Consider the following 27,014-nt stretch of genomic DNA (forward strand, 5'->3'; position numbering starts at 1 on the left):
TGAAGGGCATAACGTCAGTGTACACATCGCATGTTTGGCTAACACGAAATTATTTGCTTTAACTCTTTCGGACTTGCGTCACTTCGTATTTGCGTGGGCGTAATACTCGAATTTTAGGGCCGAGACACTTCCAGTCGATTCTTCCAGTATATTACTTACTAGATTAAAATAATCTGACCACTTACCAGGCTTTCGTCATGCAATGCTTTGTATTTTTCTCATACACGCGCGGACATATTGTCATTAATCATTATGTTCTGCAAAGCATCAATGCGAGAGCTTCTGCTATGCGAGCTGGCAATGGATGTTCCTACAATATTGCTGGCCTAGGCCAGAGAACTGGGCCTGTAACGCAAGGTGACGTATCTAAAAGTACTTGGCCGCCAATCCCTAATTTCTGGGCCTAACTATTAGTTGTAATATACTATTACAAGTAGATAATTTTCCTCTTAATGACTTGTTTAGGGCCGTAGTGACCCTGCTTACGGACCTGATGCTTTAAATTTGTCATTAGGCTATCTAATTGTGTATGAGGAATGTTATGTCAGAATCGTAGCAAGTGGAATTCCGTGGTCTCTGCCTACCCCTCCGGGAAATTGGCGTGATTATATGTATCTAATTGTGTATATGCACAAATATTTCCACTTTGTTTATGCAAACAGCCAAACAAGCATGTTTGTTCTATCCCGTCCGATAAACATCTAGATTATCTAGTAATGACGTCTTTTCATTGCTAATGCGTACGGTGACATTCTTTAAGCATTTACTCTGCATCATCAATTCCAAGATAAGATCTCTGCATATCTTATTTATCTACTGGAATAAGTCCGAAAAGGCTAGTTTTATGTGTTGGAAACCTGTTGCCATTAATTTTGTCCTTAAGAGTGGCAAGTTTATGTTTAATTAATTAAAGGAATCTAAGTCATTACTCTTGGCAACATTATTTGCAGCAAAAAGCTCACACGTTAAGTACGAATACTAACGAGATTTACAAGATTCTGTTATGTATTACAACGCATGTACGTAGCGTGTATGTATACATACATGGAGTAAAATTTAGGGTAGAATAGGATAGTGTCCGTAAATATTATAAATTAATATAGCGTATACACAGATAGTGCCATTGTTTCGCAAATGTGCAGAAAGGCCTTCTTTTATTACAAGTTATTAAAGTGAAGATTCACTTAAGTACAGTTTCCTCAGTATGTGCTTGACTATATTTTATTAAAAATATATATATGCTATATATAAGTTATCATACGTCACGTTTAAATAGATTCAATAACTGCATTTAAAATAACGATTACGTTTCTAGATATACCAATTATAATGGAAAACTACTTTATAGAGTTACTATTTTTTTTCTTTATTACATAAGTTTTCAGTTGCCTCTTTAACAGTATAGAACTACTTATAGATTTTTTTCAATGTTTACGTCAGAAATACCGTGATCTGCGTGTATCACTCGTCTCGATACCGTGCGTCTGCGTCGATCAGCTCGCAGCAAAAATGGCGCATAATAAGCAGTTCCAGTACGGAAGGAGCGAACTAGCGACTTCCGCCGACGAAAGCGACCTCGCTCCTGAGGGCCTACCGCCACATTGGACTTGTTGCCTCTCTGTCGCACTTATAAATTCGGACGTAAGTGTGACAGGGAGATAACACGTCGAACGTGGTCCGCGGTAGGCCCTCTGCTTGTACACTGAGTTTTCTTTATTAGATTACAGTCGATCAGCGATTTTAAACGTCAAACGCCCACTCTCATCTACAGTGCGGAATGGGTAATTTTTAGGGTTCCGTACCCAAAGGGTAAAACGGGACCCTATTACTAAGACTTCGCTGTCCGTCCGTCCGTCCGTCCGTCTGTCACCAGGCTGTATCTCACGAACCGTGATAGCTAGACAGTTGAAATTTTCACAGATGATGTATTTCTGTTGCCGCTATAACAACAAATACTAAAAACAGAATAAAATAAAGATTTAAATGGGGCTCCCATACAACAAACGTGATTTTTGACCAAAGTTAAGCAACGTCGGGAGTGGTCAGTATACTTGGATGGGTGACCGTCTTTTTTTTGCTTTTTTTTTTGTTTATTTTGCATTATGGTACGGAACCCTTCGTGCGCGAGTCTGACTCGCACTTGCCCGGTTTTTTTTACTATGAGTGAACGTCTTTCCTGTGCACATCAGAAAATAAATTTCCTTGGAACGTTTACAGGCATGTTGAGACTTCTCGGCGGAGGTACCTAACGGCTATGTTGTACTTGTCAATTGACGTGTTAAAAGGTGTATGATAAAATACAACAAATCCTTAGTGCTCAAATCGTTCATCATCGTTCGTTCATATGCTTTTGGGGCGGGTTTATTGTTGGTGCCTATACAGGGTGATTCATGAGACTTGAGCAGGACTAATCCTGCACACTCAATAACTGATAATTGATCGATCCCCGTCATATTTAGGCGAAACAACCACAGTTTTTCCTATTTTTTAACTTTTTAGTGAGGGCTAGTTTAATTTTCTACAATCATGGCCTACACAATACAAGACCTAATCACTGAACATAAGAACTCTTTAACCGTAATGACAGCGTTAAGATTACGAAGAAAATAACTGTAAAACTTGAGTGAGATACGAGTTTTCAAAAGTAACCAGACCGTGATGACAGTGATGACATTAAATTTGACACAGAGGGCCCGATTCGGATTTTGAAATAGACATCTATTAGATATCTTTTAGACATCACCAAGATACGATAACGATATGTTTATATAAGATCTAACCTGTCAAATTTGACATTTGCGCGATTCTGGAAATACTCTTGAGCGATTTCCACAGGATATGACTTAGAGATCCAATTCACATCTAATAGATATCTTACTCTATCTAACGTAAAAGTGACATTGGTGGCCCGAATTGCGCTGCAAAAGAGAACTAGTTGATATCTAAACTATAACGTATCTTGAATGGATCTAGTACGTGTCGCGTCTTGTGAATATCTTGAAGTTCGAATACGGCAGAGAGTATCGGTAGTTTAGTATTGTAATTTTAAGATGACCATGCATGTTGTAAATAAATCAATTACTTTTTTTTTCAACATGACTAGAAAATTAACGTTAATCTCATTAATACTGATACGAAACAGTTGCTTATAATTTACGAAATGCGCAGTGTTAGTCCTGCTCACGTCTCCTGAATCACCCTGATAAAGAGACCGCGCGTTAGCGTTAGGGTTGCCAGATCGAAAGGCGCTATTATCGGGAAACATGAGAAATTTTTCGGGATTTTGGGACTTAAGTCGGGAAAAATAAAAACATTCAAATTAAAGTAATTGTATTAAAAACAACGATATTTTACATTATTGGCAGTATTGGCACTACGTCAGCTCGATCGCTCGACGACAGTTCGGAGCTTGAAATTATTGTTTTAAAACGTGAAGCTGTTTTTCGGGACAGTTTACACTTTGTCGGGAATCGGGAACACATGCTAAAAATCGGGAGAATCCCGCCAAATCCCGACCATCTGGCGACCCTAGTTAGCGTACCTAGAGATTCTTCACAGGCTTTTGGCTGACAAAAAGGGTCGCTTTTCAACTACCATGCTATCTGTGATTCAATTGACGTGTGACGAGCACCGCTACATCGATTTAAATGAAATTTGATATAGAGATAATTTTGAGGCTGCTGCTGATAGTTTTTACATATAATATGCCTAGCCTATAATAAAGAAAGAAATCTTTTATCAGAAAGAAATTTATTGCGAATCCCGGCGCCCGTTTGTCTGATTTTAAATCGCATCGAACTGGTTTCATATTGAATCAGAATGTTTAATGACAAAACATTTCAGATATCAGAGACAAATCGACTCATATATAAACTACGCTGTTTTTGCAATGCATTCTGACAACTTCATAATATGCGTTAATAACATTCGAGAGCATAAAGGTGATACTTTTCCTTTTGCCTTGCTATTGCAGTCGCATTTTTATTTGCCGCTGTAACTTCGCCCTTAAGTGCAGGTAATAAGAGTGAACCCTTTTTGTGCGCCTGGAGGTTAAATTTGGACATCTCTTACCTGATAATTACATTAATTAAAGACCACCTAAAAAGCGTAACCGTGAGACGATTACGACGCAGCCATAAATAAACGTAATTTACTCTGAAAAAGAAAAATCGTCTTAAAATTACGCTTAAAGTATCGAGTCGGTAATGTTAAACAGGTTTGATTGAATTATTTTCGCATTTTAACTATGTATGGAGTGTCATCAGCTCAGCGCCCTTATTGGACGATATTAATGCCTCGTGACATCGGCGGGTTGCATTTAATCTACCATCACCAACTCATTGCATGGTCAATAAATTGCCAAGTGTATTTCATATAAATTAAAGTTTAAGACGAAACAGGAGCTGAGTTTTAAATATTTTAGGTAAATATACCCGTCTCGCTAACGGAAGCGGCACCTAAAAGTAGTGCGATAAGGACAAGGCGAAAAATCCTGCGTAAAAATCTCAAAAATCGAGGTTTCGTACTCCTCTGTTTCCTCCTCCAAAACTTAACCAATCGTAACCAAATTTGGAAATCTAAATGATTATGAAATTATCTGTGTCGGACCGTTTTGCTTTTTTGGCTAATTGATATCAGTTTTGAATGCCACGCCTCTCATTGCGGCATAGTCAATTAGGCCATTTTGGCCATTATTGAAGGGCTCTAGCGTCTTAAAAAACAAAAATATCAAAAAAAAGAAAAACGGTCCGACACAGATATTGACAATATTAATCTGTGTTGAAAAAATCATTGCTCTAGCTTCAAAAACCACGGAGGAAAACGAGGAGTACGTTTGTATGGAGAAATGACCTCTCCTGTTGGCTCTTAACTATAAACTTGCTCTAAAGTTCCAAAGAATCAAAGTTAGAGAAGGCGGCATAAAATATGGGCCTTCCTTGGAACTTCTTTAACGTTCAGATAGATATCGGTGTCAATTGGCATTAAAATATTGACTGCTTACATTTTTTCCTTTATAATGCTTTGGAAAAGTAAAATAATTTTCCTTTCAGTAAATAAAGCCATCTCAACTAATTGAGGACCTTATAAACTATATGAAACCCAAAACTGATTTTGAGCTTTGGCTAATTAAAGGGCCCACTGATTAACAGTCCGCCAGACGGTTTCGGCCTGTCAGTTGTTCGGAACTGTCAAAATTGACAAAACTGACAGGCCGATACCGTCCGGCGGACTGTAAATCAGTGGGCCCTTTACAGTAATTACCTAGAGTCTGTGCGGAAAGAGAAGAGTCGTGGCAGAAACGGGAACTAACATTTTAAATTTTATATGGCAATCAAACCTTTGACACCTGTCTTGTAAAAAGTAAACAAACTTCTGTCAATGTATATTTTTATTAACAAAAACCGCAAGTTTTATGTATAAAATATTTTCAAAACACGATAAAACCGTACATAAAACCACAAGGAAAATTATATTTAACATTGTTCGGTTTTGTCAGCGGGAAGAAAACGGCTAAGAGCCGACTATCGACTTACAAAAAGTCGCGGAACGTGTTTCCGCTATTCGCGGGTATTGATGTTGTATTTAATATTAAATAATTACCTATTTAATAAGCCCCTTAAGTAACTTGTCTCCGGTACATAATCGGTAAGTATATTCATTCAAAATATATTCATTTTCATAAATATGCAGGTCATTCATGATCTTTAAAATAACTGACAAATAGTCTTGATACTTGCCATTTTATGCATATTTATATGTAATTTCTTTTTCAGGATTGTGTAAAAGTACCTACGGTATCTCGAATAAAAGACCGCTAAGTAGGTGATATACAAGAATTCGTAATCTACGTGCCGGATTCAAGCACATCCAGTTCAGATGAAGATAGTTCTATGAGTGTCCCTGGTTGTTTTGAAGCTAGCTCTAACATAAGTGACATTGAATATTTTAATTCAGACTTCGATTACAAAGAATAAAACTTTTTCTAACAATATATTTCTTTATTTGTAGGTTCTGTTAGTTACGAAATTATATTTCATATTTAGTAGTGACTTTTCGGCGAAGTAAAATATCGTGAGATGAGAGAACCGGACATATCCCCAATAAGGCCTACCTACTTATGCACTATTTTTATTCATATTCATATTCATATTTATTATTAATAATGTATACATACATTACAAGTCAAGTTTACAATGGGTGAAATATATCCCAGATAAAATTACAGTTCTATTGCCCAATTTCTACCCGATCTACCCGGTTTTAATAACTGTTGGACTGCACAGATTAGGCAGTAAATAAATGAGACTCGTATCTTGTTTGGTACTAAAATTACAGTTGTATTGGGCAGATTCTTAAATAGTTTTAGCAGTTTTGTCAATCGCAGTCACTTTTTAGTATCTGAGATATAAAAACAAGTGTATTTTAAAAAGAAAACTAGTGCTTGCGCTAAATCAGAGGATTGAGTTGACGAGCCGACACCACCACCAGGCTCCGTTTCGTAAGCCGTGGTAAAAAACCGGAACAAAAGGGATTCAAGTATCATGACCTTTAGTGTCGTACTATAATCACGTGACCAGTGTTGTCAGCATAGCAAAAACCATAAAATAGCACTGGCGCGCCCTCAAATCCCACGACTCTTCTCTTTCCGCACAGACTCTACCTATTTATTGACTGAATTTTCCCGTGACACATAAATACAATTATCTACCTACAAACAAATTTAAGACTTCCTTCTTCTTGGTAATTGATTAAAAGAGCTCACATTGCACCTATCTGCCTAATTTATTCACCTTGATTTGTCAAACTAAATTTACACATTTTACACTTACTTAAGTAAATTATGGTGGAATAAAGAAACTCACATAAATAAATATATACCTACAAACATGAACGCTGAACACAATACACTCTTTTTGTTTGGGCAGTCGTGTAATAACCGTTAATTAGTATTTCCTATCTGTCCATGAGTGTCAACTGTCATATTATATACGTTCTAATCCCCGATCGGTCACACCTGATCACATTACCAACTTGCATTCATTCTATATTTAGGCGTTTCTCACACACGTAAGTAAAGTCACAGTATTTTTTTACTTTATATCATTCAAAAAGATATTTTATGACCTTTCCTATGTCAAGGAGCTTAGGCCAATTCGAACCACTTTTGACATGAAAATTACATATATAGATATATGTAATTTTCATTTCAATGCTGTTTATTTAGCAATCGCTCGCTCGTACATGTCCGTACCTACATGTTTTGGCGTGAGCGAGATGCACGGACAATGATAACAAATAGATGAAATAGACATCATTTAGGTATCATTTTGATGTCAAAATGGAAATACTAATTGGCCTCTATATCTAAATGACCACTAATTAGTATTTCATATTTGTCCGAGCGTGTCACCAGGCGCTCTAATCTCCGATCGGTCCCGAACTTGCATTGACGTGCATTAATCACGATCTCTGCCTGTCACCATTGACGTGAGGAAACTAGGCCACTGCATGTCTGCAGGGCCGTATTTGACATTTAATCCCTTGGTTTTTGGTATGCTTAGGCCCACTTGCACCATTCTACTAACCTGGGGTTAACAGTATAATTGGACATTGGGTTAATGGTTTAACCGCTTAACCCCAGGTTATTGGGATGGTGCAAGCCCACTTGCTTGCCTTAGAAGTGTAAAAGGAGGTTTGGAATGCATAATGCATGATAAGTATTACATTTTTACTTTAATACCTACAAAATGTCTGATTTACTAGCTTCTGCCCCTGTCTTCGTCTGCGATCCTTGAGCCCGTAGTCAAGGTGACAATTATTTATAAGCGCTAATCTAATAGTAAAGTATAAACATGACAGATTCAAACAAAATGATAATTTCCGTTAATCATTTAAATTTCGATTGACGATTTCTAAAATCGCGTGTCACTTACCTCTATTTATTTTTAATATTTTTTGATGGGGTCACTATAATAGGTAATAATTGTTAGGTAACAATTCATGACAGTTGAGTTCTATGGGGTTTATATAAAAAGGACGGTGCTCAATAAATTAACCGACTTGGTTTACGTTATTTCTCAAAACTTTTTTGCAGTACAATAAGTACCGTCGTCGTCGTAAGACTTGCATTTTTTATATTTAATGTTGTTGATGGGATAAACTTATATAAACAATTGAAGAGCGATACCTTAGTTGTATTTATTGAAACATTTCAGTTTTGTTGTACTCCTAGATTGCAGGAATGCGGCCCTGCTCGACGTATGTTACACTATTCATACATAGGTATATTGTTTTACAACAGTGGTTACATTTTCCCTTGAAAATAAACGTTTCAATGTAATTACTAATGAGCTTTTATCATAACTATCATACTTGCCTCCGTTTGTCCATTATGATCAAACGGCTCTATCTGAACCTGCAGGCGTATTATGGATCGCTTTATCCACGTGATAAAATAACTGTCACTTTTTAACACCGTGGGATAGAAAGTGACGGACACCGTTTTATCACGCTGTCACGTAGACAAAAACGACCATCATATCCGTAGGTACTGGACATTGATGATGCTCGAAAGTTTAATGCAAGTTTAAAACCAGATTTTGAGAAGAGATTTTGGAATTGTTATCGTTTAGTACGGCACGTTCTTTTGAATTTTTCGCCTTTGGCGGGGAAATAATAAATGGTTGATTTGTTTTTGACGCTTCTCGTGTTATGATATTTTCCAGAATTCATGGAAGTACCTACCTATAGTTAAAGTGTAGGTAAACAAGCTATCGATCATCATAGTTTCTCCACTAACAAAGTGTGTAATAAATTAACGTGCAAGTATTTGAAAACCTGGGTATTATTTATAAACATGGAAAGTTTTAGTGCTCTCCGTATGGACAGAAGAATTATATTAGTGGTCAGAAAACATTTTACTTGTTATGCTCAAATAGTCCGAATAATATTTTTGGACTAATAGGTATGTATTCTATTTTGGTAGATTAGTTTATATTACCTACTTTCCTTATGCTTTGTATGGTCAACGACGGTTAAAAATAAGTGTTTTTATGTGCTTTATTAATGGAGACAAAAGCGAAAACAAGTTTTTAAATTCACTATACATGGTGTGTCTGACCATGGGGCTATAAATCCAGGACTTGATTTTACTCGCTGAACTAAGCTACTTTTACTATAGGACCAACCCTCAAATCGAGGAAAAAATTTTGGCTTTTCCATAGAAAACGTCGACATCTGATCAGCCAAAATGTATGAAAAAGTACAAAAAAAAAATCGGGACTTCGGGGTTGGTGCCATAGTAAAAGTAGCTCAGTTTAGCGAGTAGAATCGAGCCCTGGATTTAAAGCCCCATGGTCAGACACACACTGTATAATGACATTTTATATATTTTGGTATCTAGTCTAACAATATAAATTATCTTTATCAAATGATCGCAAGAATCTTTCTAGTTTTTGTACCTACAATATCTTTACAATTACACAAAGTACTTTTTCACGCAACAGTACTTTAATATGTACTTATGCATTAATTTCCGGTAGGTACCTTATCAAACCGCATGCCCTTGATGAAGCCCTTAATCAAAGTCACAAAGCTGTTAAGGGCCCTATAGATGCCTCGAGGTGAGACCATGCACTTTACAAGTAAACGATTTGACACAAAATTTCCACTTCACGCCTTAGATACTAAAGAACCGACCACACTGAAAATTTTTGGCATCAAACGGGTACCTAATGGTTACGGCTGAAAGCAATCACAAAGAGACATTCCAAAAAAGAGGGTATTTTGGAACTAGAGTGTTTTGAGACCTATGCATTATGAGAATAAAGTATTACGCCACGCACAGGTGAACACAATTTGGGGTATTTTGGGACTAGATCTCAATGGTTCTCGTGTAAATCGAGAATGAGCCTTTTTTAAAATATGGTATTTTGGGCCTAGTTTCTTATGAGAAGAGGGGCTTTTGAAATTAGAGTGTATTGACTAATAGTGCGTTTTGAGACTAGTGCATTTGCCACCGGAAAGGATTGTAGCGGAGTGTAGTGTGTCAAAACTGTTAGTTTACAATCTAACGTAGGTTAGGTTAGTTTGTAACCTTCTTACCGTCCGTTTATTTAACTATCGAGATTGTAAACTGGCGGGTGTTTACAATTTTACGTTTCCATCGGTAAATAAATCAACCAATAGAAAAACACGCACCAATGGTAAACTAACTCACACAGCTCTAGTTCCTCACTCTCCTTTAACACATTCACTGCCAAGAACACGTACCTATGTGTTTTCATTTTGTATACTGGAAACGAGGCGCCCGGCACCGAAAGTGTCGTTAACACTTTCGGTGCCGGGCTTTCAAACACCAGTGTGGTCGCTCCTTAAAGTGGTAATTTTATGTCCGTTTTAATATTGTATCTGGTGCCGACTCTACATAAATCAACACCTAATCTGATTAGTGATTACTGGACACGGCCTGTTAGGCCAGTCGAGTGGCCTGTCAACTGCATATTACTAACTTGACACCGCTATAAGATACTTTGCAGAAGTTGCAGATACATATTAATATGTTAGAATTATTGGATTGATTGTGTAAGTAGGCTCATTGCTATTAAAATGCCCTATTTTAATAATTCTACTGGTAAACTCATTAATTCATTATTATGATTGTGATAGAGGACTGCAGAGATTGCTTACGTTTGACTTTTTTTGTACATTATAACAGTTTGCTCATTTTTTAGCCTTATAATACCATTATACTAGCCTTCGTCCGCGTAGAAAACTTTAACCCCCATATTCACCTTCTTAGTTGAGCAGTGAGCGCCTTCCAAATGGATGCCGTTACAATGGATTCATCCAAATGGACGGCATCCTAATATTAAAAATTGTACGCTTTTGACATTCACGGACCGATTTTGGATTGCAGCCACGCTATTTGGACTGTTGGAAGGCTCGTCAGTGGCCACCTAAAAAACGTGTTTCAAATTTCAAGATTCTACCTTCAACGGTTTAGGCTGTCAATAATTTAATGTATTTTAAGTATAAAATTCTAAATCAGTCAACATTGTTATTCCTTCTAGACGCTAGGTGGCACTGCTAATTAATATTATTAAAAAAAGTTGCCCTTGTATTTATGTTTTATGTATATGAATTTATAATTCTATTAGTGGCTATGTACCTACATGTACGAGTATAATAACCATTTTCCTTTAACTATTTACGCTTATAATTTTAATAACATCCTTAACGTTATGTTCATAAAACTTTTATATGTTGTATATCATGAAGTAGTAAATAAACGATGTACCATGAAGTGATTGAATATTCGTACTTAACTAATAAATGAAATGCAATTCAACTTCCTTCATAAAATTGATGGGCAGATATTTTTATGTTTTTAAATGGCAACAGCTACCCTATGACGTGGTGAGAAGGTTAAAATTCCTTTAAAATGAGTTATGAGTATGACGCTAAGCGGCTAATATGAAATCATCGCACTTAAAATAGTGCACAGATTCTTCGATGCGGGCTGCGTCCACACGCTGCCCAGATAAAACTGTCCTATTTATCTAAATTTAAACCTTATTGATAACGTATTAGGAATTAAATTAAAACACGCAAGTGTGCTTAATAAATTATAATTCGACGACATCGTAAATTCAATTGAGATAGCCAAATAAAGAGCCGCTTATAGGCTACGATCGCAATGACGAACTTCAATGAATGGTTGCGCATTTCAATGAAAGATGTATTATATTAAACAGTTAATGAGTTCTCGGAGAACGGTTCATTTTAAAAGGAAGTATGAATTAACGCTCCGTTCATGTAAATACTTTGATTATGTATGTAATATATGTCCTACCTATATATTATGTAAAAAATACAAAAAAAGTTAATAAAGTTATATTACCTGCTTAATCACATAGATACCTTAGTACATACTCGTACAAATTTGATTTTTTCATTTCTTGCGTTATATTTTATTGACAAGTAGTTTAATATTTCTGAAATTAAATTAATCCTGCAAATAAATTTCTATGCTAGGGGGGTCAGTTAGGTATATATACCTACATGTAAACTAATTCTGCGACGACTTTTCAAAACAAAGAGTCATTATCACATCACTTTGTCTTTTCAAAATTAAAAAATCGAAAAATAGGTATAGAGTAAATGTACAGAGAGGGAAATGGAGACTGCGTTTGTATGGAAAAGCGTCCACCATCCTCTTAATATTGCTGCATTTGATAGGAATGTAGCTGGTTACGCCAAGCTCAGAGTTTACCTGTAATAATTATGTACTGTACATAGCATAGTCATACTTGAATGACACTGTGTAATTATATACTTACGACTACTGACATGGGGACTACGTAATTAAAATAATTATGTCCGCTAAGCGCGTTATGTTATAGTCGTTTAAGTAATTACGCTAAACTAGTAATACATATACTATGTGCTAGGGTTGTGTATGTATATTATATGCACTTGTATTAGTAATATGCAGTTTAGGAAAATTGCATGCAATTCATCATTTTGGACATTATGAACAATGAACCGTAATGATATGTATAAGAATAACTAATCTGGATCTCTTTAGGGGGTTAAGTCAAATTAAGTTTTTGAAAAAAAAAAAATTTTGGCACAAGCTTTTATCGCTGACTGTATTTTCCTTTCTACAGGCACCTATACTTAATACTCATCGAGACCATTCTAAAAATCCCAAAGAAAATTAGGTTGCGTTGTTTTATCACAGAGTTCTTATGGCCACCCTTGTCTCCATCATCAGATCAGCTCGATGGTACCATAAAATTGCATTGTCACCAGACTTACGTACTTAATACCTATGTATGCATGGAAAGTGGGTCAAATTTAACTTGCAAGATTTGACCCATATAGGTAGGTACATTGCAAGTTAGCAAAAAGCTTTTAAAAAACCCTTTCTTCAAATTTCTAAGTCCGTTTGCTTGTCTAATTGTCTATGCGTCGGCGTCGTCTGTCAGTATCAATATAATTGAACTGTATTAGTATAGTCATTAATTTTCTATGTATATTGATGTGGGTACAAGAATTAACAACAGGTCCACAAATATGAACGAACGATTTTGTCGGTGTGTTAATGCCAGAAATTGTAATTTACACAAATTTTCAGAACGTCATATATTTTGGCAATTTTGCGTGTACAAGTTGGCAAACAACTTGGCTCTTAAAACCGAAGATGACCGAACAATAATGTCATTTAGTTGGCGCATAGCAAACGCGTTGGATTTTAATCATAATTATATGGGCAAGCATGTCAATAAATAACGCAGAATGCAGATCATATGGATCATTTTATTTCAGTAATTATTTCTGTTACTTATTATAGTTCGTTTTTTTTAGCATTAGAAAGAACTTGCAAGAAGGTAAGCGATCTTGACATGTCTTTGTCTTTTAATTGAAAAACGCTTTTTAATAATCTAAAACTATTACTTATGAAAGCAGAAGAATATAAATGATCTTATTAGATTCATAATTGTTACATATTTGCAGCAACTTATTTTTAAAAAGTGTTTTTCAATTAAAAGACACATCAAGATTGTTTACCTTATTTCTAATGCTAAAAAAACGAACTATATATCTGAACCAGTTACCTACGCTGTTGGATTTATGCCTTTTAAGTGTTTTACGTTCTTGTATCTCCTATTTATAACCACACTAGTTACTTAATTTATACTAACGGCAAAGGCGTTCTACCAAGCCCACATAAATTTAAATTTTAAGTGTATCTATTATTCTCGCGACGTAAGAATTCAGATCAGACAATTCTTACCATAAGAATAACACACACTAAACAACATTTGAGTGGGCAGTCTATTTTTAGTACATAAACGAGATGTGAACTGTGAACCGCTCATCACGAGCCACCACGCAATCAATTTGACCCATCAAGACGCATTGTTGTATGCCCGCCGCTTGTATCATTGAAATGTTTTGTCATTGTTGAACTTTAGGCGTAGGTATTATTCATAAGAAACATTTTGACAGTCTAAATTTAGTAAGTAAGTAATAAGTTGATAACACTGTGCTCGTTTTTTGCAGTGTTTCTAACGTACAATGATAGATAAAATTGCGTATAGTTGTGCAGTAGCGCCATCTGCCGTCGAGTAGCGGAAATGTTCAAAATTGCAGTAGTAAAGTAGTAGTTTGAAGTATGAGCGTGGAGATGGCAGCACCGAAAACTTACCAGTGTACGTCCACAATATTAACTCGCGGTTTTCTATTTCTGTAAGTAGAGTACTTATGAATTATGATGACATACAATTTAAAAAATCTTCAATCAAATAATAAGTATGTAATTACAATTTTTTTGTCCCATACGCTTTTATTGGTTCTGGGACTGTGCGAGTATGTATGTATCCCATCAAAAACATAAATGTAAAAAAGGAGAGCCAAGTTCTTCGGTTCGCCGCAAAAAGAATGGAGATCTAAATGAGTGCCAAGTTCTATGCAAAATCCAAATATGTATTTATAGGAACAAAATAACATTATAAACAAGTATTAAACTCTATTTCTTTGCTTTATTGGATACCTATAACAATTGCTGTTATTTAAAAAAAATGCGAGATCTTAAAGCAGGTTAGATTTGACTTGGCCAGTTTTCATTACATCAGTCATTTTATAAAGTTATTCAACATGTATATTTTGTAATTCTGATAAAAACTGGCCGAGCCAAATCTAACCTACTTTAAGATCTCACATTTTTTTTAAATAATAGCAATTGTTATAGGTATCCAATAAAGCAAAGAAATAGAGTTTAATACTTGTTTATAATGTTATTTTGTTCCTATAAATACATATTTGGATTTTGCATAGAACTTGGCACTCATTTAGATCTCCATTCTTTTTGCGGCGAACCGAAGAACTTGGCTCTCCTTTTTTACATTTATGTTTTTGATGGGATATCAATACTTTTTGTAAAGAAAACTAGGCAGGTATTGAGATTTAATGTTTTTTCTTGTGTTTCCGCTGCATGTTTTTTACTTCTGTTCTTTGTATTAATTATGTGGTGCCGCGCGCCGCCAACGACACACCGTTGGCCGGTTGCTTAGCGCGTATTACAGGTTTTTTGTATGGGGACCTCCCCTATTTTTTAACTTTTTTTATTTTTATATTTTTTCTACGCTTACACATAATTACCGAGCTGGATTCCAAATTTCATCCTTCTAGGTCATCTGGAAGTAGGTTAGGTTTAGGTACTATATGTTAGTCACAATAAAAAAGAAATTTGTATGGGGATCCCCCCTATTTATTAACTTTTTTTTGTTTTTAGATTTTTTCCTACGCTTACACAGAATAACCGAGCTGGATTCCAAATTTCATCCTTCTAGGTCATCTGGAAGTAGGTTAGGTTTAGGTACTTATATGTCAGTCACAATAAAAAATGGTTCTTTTGTATGGGGACCCCCCCTATTTTATAACTTTTTTTTATTTTTAGATTTTTTCCTACGCTTTCACACAATAACTGAGCTGGATTCCAAATTTCATCCTTCTAGGTCATCTAGAAGTAGGTTAGGTTTAGGTACTTATATGTCAGTCACAATAAAAAATGGTTTTTTTGTATGGGGACCCCCCCTATTTTATAACTTTTTTTAATTTTTAGATTTTTTCCTACGCTTTCACACACTAACTGAGCTGGATTCCAAATTTCATCCTTCTAGGTCATCTAGAAGTAGGTTAGGTTTAGGTACTATAGGTCTGTCAGTCAGTCTTAAAATTTACGACTTTTTGACCTTCATATCTTTATAACCGTTTGAGCTAGCTTCATGAAATTTGGGCTTCTAGATGTCCTTATGGATATAATTAAACACACGTAGTTTTATGTGTTTACGTTAAAGATGTTTTGAGTTATAGAAGGGTCAAAAGTGGCACCAAGTGGTTCGTGTAATATTACACTTGGCGCTGGCTAGCCAGTTCCTTTGCTTGAACTTGGCTTGACACGCTGCCGCGTGTCTAGATAAGGAATCCGGGTAGTTCAGACTGTTGAGTAATTTCAATACGGAACCCTAAAAAATGGACTGTAATATGATGGAATTATAAGTGAGTTTCGGAGTTAACCGACATTTTTAAGTAACTGGAATTACCCGAATTTTTACAATATTTTTACATATTTGCTAGGTGTCTCTAAATATTTATATTTGTTAAATAAGGTAAAATCCTCATCATATTGATATAAGTATTGTCATTAATACACGATTAGCACGATTACATAAAAATCGCTCGTAAGAAAATCATATTAAAATTGTAACATACTTAGGTATCATTCCTATCAACGCTGTTTTCACAGAACAACTTAACGCTAACACTTTTCACAAAAATGACATGTAAACAAAACAGAGTTTTCATCAAAGAGGTAAATCTAAAATAACTTTTCCGTGGAATAAGGCACATGTGGTGAGGTCGACGTCAAAGATATGTAATATATGTATACAGTTTTCGCCTTATCACAATTGAATAAGATGCAAAATAGCTTGAGATATTTTGAAATCTACTGCTATGTACTTGAAGATACGCCCATTTAGATTAGGAGGGCGGTTCTGTGATGTTTTATGGCAAAACAGATTCAAGGTTGAAAATATACAGGCAGGACCGAAATAGAACGCGGCTCGCATACGAATTGGCCATTATGTTGGTAATAGATGCTCATCTTGTCAATTGTGACCAATATAAGTACTGGTGAAAATTTGCAAGTCACGAATTTTCTGGAGTTGGCTAGTTTTCTGTAACTTTTTAAAAACAACGTTACGTAACGTACTTACAGTTAGCATCAATAGTACCTACCTGATGAAGCACCGTGCTCATAGCCTTGTAAGACCCAGGGCAATTTTTGCGCTTTTGAATTTGGAACTTTCTTTTATTTCTATATGAGTTCAAAACTCGAATTTAATTTGTACCTGTACAAGTACCTACACGGCGACTTACGAGGATAGTATCAGCCACCCTGGAATGCATTTCCAAATTATAGAGCTGTTAGGTACCTAGGTCTACAGTTCGCTAAAGTATCTGTCAAAGTCAAATTGGAGACAAAAACTTATGTAAGTATCTCCTTTTGTTAATTTATTATTTTTATTATAGAATGGTCAGAGACTTTTAAAGCGTAGTCTGATTTGCTATTTTTGATGCTGATGTGTGTACTGACGGTTGGATTATGATTTCATACAATTATGTACATAATTTTAGAGGATAAGGATAGGTATATGTGGTGTCCCAGAATTCGACGTCAAGCCGTAAACGGATGATAGACCAAGTCATAACAGTTATCATAAAAATACAAAAAAATATCCACTCATGTTCTTTAAAAATTATGGTCACTTTAAAAATTCACTAAAAAATCCACATCCTGTAATTATTCAAGATTACACAATAATAAAAAAATTAGAATAAATTATGGAATTTGTAGTAACAAGAGTTAAAGAACCATTACAGGGTGTGGATTTTTTAGTGAATTTTTAAAGTGACCATAATTTTTAAAGAACATGAGTTGGATTTTTTTTTGTATTTTTATGATAACTGTTATGACTTGGTCTATCATCCGTTTACGGCTTGACGTCGATTTCTGGGACACCCTGTATACATATGTAGAATACGCTTAGGTCAACATGTCAATACCAACAACAACAACCAACATTTACATTTAACAGCAGTTTATCTAATCTTACCATTTATAAACCGATCATTTACTAGCAACGAATGTTCGGTGAATGTCAACAAGTGTACTGTACTGTTCTGAAGGTACCTAGGGGAAGTCAGGGTTTTGTGAATATTATAGAAACGTTTGTCACATGCCAGTCACATTCTAACTAGTATGTAAGTGCGAAAGTGACGGGCATAGTGACAGGCGATAAAAATGGAACCATGCTGCGCCCGACAGCATGCAATATGGTCGCATGACATTGCACATACCTGCCCTCATCGTTGGATATTTCCATTTATATACTCGTACTTACCTCGCGGTTGCTATAAGCGTCTAGAGATCAACGTTTGCGCTATTTTTAGTGTCATGTTTAGGTATCGTCTAGTAAACTGACATTTCGCTCCGAGCACATACAATATCCGCTGCTCGCTGGCACGCTTACAAAATTAAAATTGTAACAAGAATAATTAATTATCTTTAGCAATTTTGCCTACCTTTTACTATCAGCAAAATTTCATGAATTTCCATGTACGTTTTTAATGTTGCTATTTTATAGCTACCAGGCAATTATTTTTAATGTCGTCCGACCACTTGGTTCGTGGCTTTGTTTTGTATGGGCTTCCCAAATAATTTCTAGGCATCATATAATTAAACCATAAATAATTGTGTTTTATTATATGAATAATAATATTATTCATTTTATGTTTTAGACCGAATGAGCACAAAGCGCGAAGTGTCTCCGTTTCAGCGTGGGCAAAAATGCTTTCATATTTTCAGCTGTTCTCCTTTACAAACCGCATTTCTCAACCGATTCTCGTGAAATTTTGTGAGCATGTTTAACAATTATACTTATTAACGTCTTGTAGATTCAGTTTTTTCAGTTTTTTTTTGGAAGACCGTGGATGCGATGCGGGTCGCTTCCAACCGGTACGAATGGAGGTCCAAGGGGGAGGACTATGTTCAGCAGTGGACGTCTTATGGCTGAGATGATGATGATGATGATGAGATTCTATTTTTGGACTCGCGAGGTCTATAATTGACAGAACCTAACCTATTTATGTATTTTAAAATAGTTTTACGTTTCATGTATTAGATACTATTTATATGGTCTGGTAATAAATAAAAACATTGCCCTACAAATTGTTCATCAAATTAAATTGACAATCTGCATTTGCAGTTCAATTCTGGTGTGTTACTCCTTAATTGAAGTATTTACATTGGTTCGGTATAATAAATATCAATTAACTTTTACACAAATTAATTGACTAATGAATAAAACATGTTCATTTATCTGTCTCACCTACAATTGCATTGTGGATTATGCTCGTGTCGTATGCCGTAGTAATGGCAAAATAGTAAGTTTCCGTCTGGTTTTTATACTAGATCCAACCGCAAGTAGGTATCCATTTAGCATAGAATATAATAAAATAATTCAATTATTGCGGAACACATATTTTAGTAGGTATTTATGTATTTTAATTAAATATCTGAACTTTCCCTTCGTTCCCTGCTGGGGCGTGACGATAAAATTGTGATCTGATAACCACAATAAAGAATAAAAGCGTTTTTGTTCATTTTAGGTATCGTTAAACCTTTGAAGTAAAATTAAAATTGCAAATATGACCTATTATATAGGCAAAACAATAATTTCGTATGTTCGGCTCTTCCTCCCTATGTATTTATTTATTTAATCTTTATTGCACAAAAGAAAACCTTACAGTACAAAAGGCGGACTTAATGCCATAAGGCATTCTCTACCAGTCAACCTATAGGCAAAGCAGAGAGACTCAAAATTCTCACAAAATTTTTGTGAGCAGGGTCTATAATTAAACGGATTACATTTTTGTTTTTTTTTTCAACTTGGCAAAAATATGAGGGTTTGCGAGGACTACCTAGCTCACAGAGCCCCTAATCGTCGAGTAGTAGTAGTTTTGTACAACACAAGTTCAATGTAATTACGTACTAACAACTAGTATTTGAAACGGCCAATTATTTTTGGCCTGATTCGACAATGCGTATAAGAAGTCACAGTGGTACCATACCGATCTGTCAGTGTTAAAAGTGACATTTTATCCACCAAAAAAAGTTACCTTTGATACAGACAGATCAGTATGGTATCGTATCGCTGTGACTTCTTAGAAGCATTGTTGAAATCGGGCCGTTTGTTTTGTTTCTTTTTACACAACGTCTTACCTGATAAACTATATGTTTCTTAATTTCTATCATGTTGGATAATTAAAAAGGACTTTATTTTAAACAAGAAAAAATCAAAAATACTTATACTTCAAATGTATAAAACTCCTACGCGTCTAATTTAAGACAGGTCAAACGTCGTTAACCTTAGTGAACTATGTAAATGTAAATACCTAACAAACTAGTGCAAATATTAAGGCAAAAGCTATGCAATCCACTTCAGCAAAGGTCAAATCCTCGAAAAGCATCAGCTAAGCACTCCTCAAGTCTTCAGGAAGGCCGCACCGAGACCGCGCAGTCAACGCTCGGCGCGCACGCCGGTATCACGCGACCGCTCCACGATTTAAAAATCGAACGCGAGAACGTGACCATAAACAAAAATAGCAGAATTGTTTATTTTTAATTTTAAAGTTGGTAACCTGCCAGTGATCAAGTGCAAATTGGGCGACGTTTTTTTAGTTCTTTAATGTGCAAATTTTTTTAGAGTCTTTATTTTGTTTAGTTGTCATACGATTCAACACATAATTAAACTGTTATGGCTAGAAGAAAATTGGTTAAATGAAGTAGGAGAAACTTAAGAAAATTAAGTCAACCATAAAATTAAGAAATGTAAAAAGTAGCCACCGAAAATCTGAATTGGTAATGCACTTACTTTAGTCATAGTAATTTATTTTATAAAGCCAATTTACAAGTCAGAGTTAATAAATAACATCAAATCATATTACCTATAATTGTCAATTGAGCTACAATGTTTGCACATGTAGCTGCTACATCATAGTAAAATAGCAAAAAATACTCAAAAATTTACAATAATTCACTACATAAACAGTCAAGTCACAATTTTTTCTTTTTTTTTTATATGACAACTGGTATTAGTTTTTTGAGTATCGATGCATACCTAAATAAAGAACACTATTATAAACATTTAAGCAAATAGCTTGAATACATCCCAAAAAACAATACAATAAAGAAAAAAAATCATAAAATCATAAGTCAAAAACTGTTACTAGTAGGACGTTGATACTCAGCAAAAATATCCTTCACCATAAGAGGTACTCACAAAAAAAACCCGAATCAAATTGATTTAAGGGCCAACTTACTATGGAAAACTGACTATGGCCTTTATTGAAAGAATACATTTACTTAAATAATTATTGGGAGAACTGAGCATAAAGCTATGATATCATCGTTATAAAGAAATAACAATAAACATTTAGCATTCTAGTGTCAATGGGGAAGATTGTTATTGAGATATTTCCATCACTTTTTGGTTTAACTAGTTATAACATAAAGTCACTAAAATCATTTGGGTTATTTGTACACTTCGGAATTAATACATTTTCAAACAAATCGTTCTTCCGTCTTTCGCCATTATTAAAAAAAGTCTTGTAAGCAGACATCGTAAATTTTATAGAGTTTGACCAAGAATAGCCCACGCAGTGCAACTGTTATTTTTACGTCATAATTTCATAGAATTGTGACGTTTAAAATAACACTTGCACTGCGTGGGCTATCAAAACCGCTGCAAACTTTCCGGGTCTAACTCTAGAATTTTTGGTGCAGCTGAGTAGTGTTAACGGAATTAGTATAGAATATAGATAATTCCAACTGAAATGGTAAATTAACGCTAATTAATCATTAGGGTTGAAATTGTTTATACCAATTCCGTTAACACTCCGCTCCACAGAAAATGCTACAAAATTTACGATGTCTGCTTATGATTTTGTTTAATCAGTTCGTTAGCGCAACAATTCATAACGCCCTTGTTAAAAAATAGCCGCTGTCACGTAGTTGTCAAACTGGCTGTCTGTGCGTCGTCGGGCCAGATCAGCTGATATGAACAAACCGACGACAAATTAATTATCCTTGCTCCTAATGCCACAGATTACATTTACTAATTATATAGATACTTGGTTTTTGCTCGAGGCATCGTTTGTCAAGATTGTACTCTTTTGACACTAAATTTTGGATGAAATGTACCTTTTGTTTAGGACCTATACTCAGGATGCAAATATCTTCCATAAATATGTTGATAAGTAGTAAAAAATCATTTAGCTGCTTTTGAAAGTAAACGGCATTTTCCGCAAGTCTACAACCATTGTGCCTATTTAAGGTATTAATATATATAAGTAGAATAGGTCATTTAGTGTAATAAATTTCCACCTATGTTCACTAAATTTTCTTAAGCTTGTCTGTCACGAGCTAAACAAAACACAATTGGCTAAATTATACATATTGTACTTGTGACGTAGGTAAAGTCCCTACTTAAGTGCCCTCTTGAAATTTGAACATTTCTCATATAATTTATTTCCTTAATGAAAGTTATCTTTGTTTCCTGTAACATTTTCCTGAAATTCTCTAGATGTTTTCCAACTTTTCTCCATCTGTAAACCTTTACAGATGAAGAAAGGTACCTTTTTTAGGTACCTACCTATAAGTAGTTAATGTCGAGTGATTAGATGGTTATACTTTGCATACACACTGTATTACATTCGTATAGAGGGTGTGCACTTTTATAGCTCGCTGTACATGCATAGTACAGTGTACCTAACTTCGAATGGCATAGGTCTCGGTGCAAGATTCATCTCTTGAGATAGCAGTTACAATCGTGATAAGGGCTCACGGTTTCTAAAAAAATCGTGCTTTATCCATTTTGATTAAAATAAGTATGGACCTTAGGTAAACATAAGATCGTGGTATGGTCACGCTTAGCAGCATTGTCTTACGTTCACATTTGTCTTATTCCAACCAGTTTTATCTACCTACCTAAATATTTCATTTTAACGCAAGAGCGGTTTGCAGATTTTTTTCTTCCACACAACATTCATTAGTTCGTGTGAGTCTGTAAATTTACCGTAAGATTTTCTCTAGTAACTACCTATCCCTACTAATATTATAAATGGGAAAGTGACTCTGTCTGTCTGTCTAATATCTTTACACTTTAAACCGTTTTAGTTACAATTTCGTATGGAAGTTGAAGTCCTGGGGAAGGACCCAGGATAGTTTTTATCACGGAAATCATCATTACATGCAGATAAAGTAACATGCAGCAGCTAGTTTACCTTAACTCTATACTATAATAAAATCATCAACGGCCACTGGATCCCTGACGGATGATTGTTGCAACGCTATGTCTAGAGCGGTTGAGACGGCCAATGCAACATTATCATAATCAACTGTCCTTTATAGCCCTTTGAATTCCCGTCGCACGCGCAGCTTGGCAGCGCAGCCGTCGCACGGGCAGTGGACTCGCATCGTTGACTTCCGACATCGAGATCAGCCTTCGTAAACGCCTTCCGGAATTCTATTTTTTTCCAATTAATTGTCTGTTGGCTGTCTTGTCTTACCATTTGTGCACTGTTGACATAAATAAATCGGTTTAATAGGGGTTGCCTTGAGGACGAGATAAGTCGCGTTCTGGCATCTGTGTGTAATCAAACTGATCGAGATGGAAATCGCGCAATTATTCTTTGTATTCTTTCTGTTTCTATTTTCCGTAGAGAATGCAAATCTTTGAAATATTTTGTACGTTGCATATGTACATACAGTCTGTTCGGAAAGAGAAATGTGGAATGTATTGGGTCCCATACATTCCCCGACCTTTCCGCACGAACTCTACCTTTAGGTATTCGGTGAAACACGATTTGACGACAAAGTAATTGAATGTGCAGATATAGATCATTAATACAGAGAATTGAATTAAAATAATGTTTTTAAAATATGTATAACTACAAAAAATCATAATCACCCAAAAGTTCTCTTCTGCTGGAACAACGTCAGTGAAGAACGTCAGAGAAGTAGGGATATAGAGATAACGTAGTAAATCTTTTTAAAAAACCTGCTTCTCTGTAAAACCCATAAAACAGTTTCAAGTATGATTATCCGTTAGTTCTCATCTTTGTATCATCTGATTTATTTACGACACATATAAGTAGGTAATTGCTAATGTTTCCGGTCCATTTGCATTGAATACCATCGTAGTTATAATTGTCCATAGGGAGAAGTTGATCCCTAATAAGAATAGAACAATAGTGTTAGGTCATATCGTTGCTTAATAGGTTTACTTTGACACAGTCAGTTGATTGTTTTCTAAAAGAGTTGGCACATCTGGGTCATAAATTATCAATCTTTGGATAATTTATGACCCAGATGTGCCAAACTCGCTGTTGTTATGATTATGTTTTTTTTATCTTTTTTAAAATGTAGGTAACCAGTGGAGCTGATATGATTCATGAAAATGGTGTACACTTCAGTCACATCAGTTTAGTCTTTTCTTTTGGAGTCTTAAACTCATATTAAGACTCTTAAGAGTCACAAATTAGCCGCCGCCATACAGTTGAGGTAAAGCTCATATTTTAAAACGACATGTCGAAATAACTCTGCACGCGTTCTATTATTAGTGTTCCGTCAAAATTTTGTTCACAGAACACTTATGGGATAACTTCGGTCTTGCAAATTACTTAATTTTGTATAAAGTAAGTACATTATTTAATAACGAAGATTAATACCAGGCATAGATATCTGTATGACGCTTTAATATTTATGCCAAGTTTCATGTTATTTTAGCATATCGTTTAAGAATGAGAGCGTTATTTTGATTTTATGGCAGCGACTAATTACTCGTAAACTAGATACATGATCTACTACTCCTTGATAGTCTTTTTTTAGCATTCCTTACATAAGCATACTTTTATACTGTATGACTATAGTTATGACTGCGTATAAGATAAATAAAGTCTAGAAAAATGTGCCGAAAATCAAGATTTATGGTCGAAATGATGGCGACATACCTTTGTCCTATACTCGTTTGATATTTAACACATATCAGTAAAATAATAATACGCCTCTATATTAAATTATCTTTGCTTGTAGTCTCGTCCGTAATATACTTACAGATAGTTCTGAAATATTTATATTCCCTACTGTTGTTTCATAATGACACGTTTTCGATTTCAACAGTGTAGTATGAGTCACATCAGTCAAATCACCGCGACGTTTAGTGACTAACGAAAATAAACTCGTTAAGTGGCTATTTTCCCCTCATATGACATCGACCTATTAACTTTTTATTTTTTTACAAACTCACGGACGTGCAGAATTTCTCCACAATGTGTGTCAGGGTGAAGTACCTGTAAATACACGCCTAAATCATTAAATCATCCGTTCATGAATTAACAAGAAATAGCAGTGCTTAATTATGTGGTTTCTTTGGGAACAAATAAGAAGGTGACATTCATTGCCGCACAGCTGTTCTTATTAAATGTATGAGTTTTCTTATAAACCACCCCACTCTAGCGTCTTTTGAGCGGCGGCTTCTAGTCAACGCTATGGAAAATGGCGTTGCTGCTCAGTTACGCCGAACGTTGGCTATATACTCAGAGACACTTCTCGGATTGCATCCTAATTGGAAGCAAAATTTAAATACGTAAATATTTACGTCAAAATCACTTTTATCTATTTTAGTCTTGCATCATGACACCACACTTTCTTTACTTACAGTAATTAATAAGTTCACTTTAGTCACAGGTCACAGGACTTCTTTATATTTCGGTCGGGAGAACGCTAAAAATTGAGAATGTGCATTTAGTAAGGTTTTATTTTTATTAGTAGCATCGAATGCAAGTGATAAATTAATCTATATCATTGACGTTATATTTCTCAGATTGATCTAGAATATTACAGCCGCATACCGTTTCCATGCCAAAGCAAATTCCAAGATTTACCTCTGATCTGCGATCCAAGGCATAACGTCGCTACCATTTCCTGAGGTAAACATCACCTCACCACGTGCAGGCTCACATGTCCTTACGTCATTATGGGATGCTTCTGCTAATGGAGCCGGCGTTTGTCGTGATAACGTCAATCCACTGAATAGCCAACTGTCAACCTGGCTAAAACGGGCTTAATTAGACGAGTGACGTCAGTGGTGTCATGGAGATTATCCAACTTTTATATATTATCGTCAAATTAAACATGATAAAGTAAATTGCACTAAGACGATAAAATCGAGTAAATTGCAAATTTTATTTGTAAAGAAAATAGGAAGTACCTAATAGTAGAAAGAAACTCTCGTTCAGTTTGGATATTGCCTATGAAACTTTCAGAATATTACTGAACCCATTGATAGACTATTGGGTTTCAAAATAAATTAATGGTAATTCTTGATATGGTTAAGGTTGATACTGTTGATAGCTATCATTTATCATTCTTCAAATATTTAAATTAAGTAGCCATTAACGTGATTTATTCATTGCATTGAATGTTTATACTTTTAAAAGGCACCTGTTAAATGTATGATCTCGTTAAGATTATCAGCATTTGATTAGAGGTACTTACTTAATTCTTTGCGTTCAGTTTTATTTTGACGTCATAGCCATTAAGCCCATCAGTTTCTGTTCTATACGTAGAACGTATGAGAACAGATTTATCAATAATTTAAGCAATATAATATGAAGGTACAAAGCTACATACTTACTTTTTGTTATATTAGATTTATTTGGATATTCTGTATGCTTGAAAATTACAGAATATAAACGGTTAGGCATCAATTCGGATGTAAGATTGGTTGTAAAGGTTTAATGTACCAAACAACATACAGTCTGGGCTCCCATCCAACGTGAAAAACAGGTCTAGGTCAGATTGAAGACAGCTATTAGCTACACACATTGCAACAAAATGTGCTTAAGTGTTAACACTGCTGCCGTGTTAAATCTCATTTATATTTGCATAGCTTTCTATTTTTTTTATTATTCATTTTTATCGTCACGAATCTCGCCATATTTTCCAAAAATCACCGTCGATAATCAATCAATACGCAGCGTATCGTGCTTTTACCTATCATTATGTTAAATATGACCTTACCCTGAACACACACCTCTGCTATACTTAGAAAGGTATCGGTTACAACGGTGGATCGGCCTTCTAAAAAAAAATTACCTAAGTACGCATAGCAACTACAACTAGTTCTTTTCACACTCCCACTTTCAAAACGACTATTGATTTAGAGAATAATGAGTATGGTGACATAAATATAACAAGACAAAATGTCACTACCACTTATAGTTGTCGAGAAAATAACAACACGTGCCTACACAATCATCGATTGTGATTGTCTTATTTATGTCTTATGTTATTTCTATTCAGTCTTTGCCATTTGTTT

The 27,014-nt window shown here is 35.2% G+C and overlaps 1 protein-coding gene across 2 annotated transcripts in view; it reads left to right on the forward strand.

Moving 5' to 3' along the window:
- Positions 1–27,014, forward strand: part of LOC134672383 (cGMP-dependent protein kinase, isozyme 2 forms cD4/T1/T3A/T3B) — a 147,951-nt gene that overhangs the window by 61,652 nt on the left and 59,285 nt on the right. The window contains exon 1 of one of the 2 annotated variants that reach the window (XM_063530248.1): positions 20,155–20,265. The exons of the other annotated variant lie outside the window; for it this stretch is intronic. The gene's annotated coding sequence lies outside the window, so the exon portion shown is untranslated. Of the gene's footprint in view, positions 1–20,154; positions 20,266–27,014 lie in introns of those variants that run through there. 2 annotated transcript variants of the gene reach the window in all.

The sequence above is a fragment of the Cydia fagiglandana genome, chromosome 17, assembly GCF_963556715.1.
Source record: "Cydia fagiglandana chromosome 17, ilCydFagi1.1, whole genome shotgun sequence".
NCBI lineage: Eukaryota > Metazoa > Arthropoda > Insecta > Lepidoptera > Tortricidae > Cydia > Cydia fagiglandana.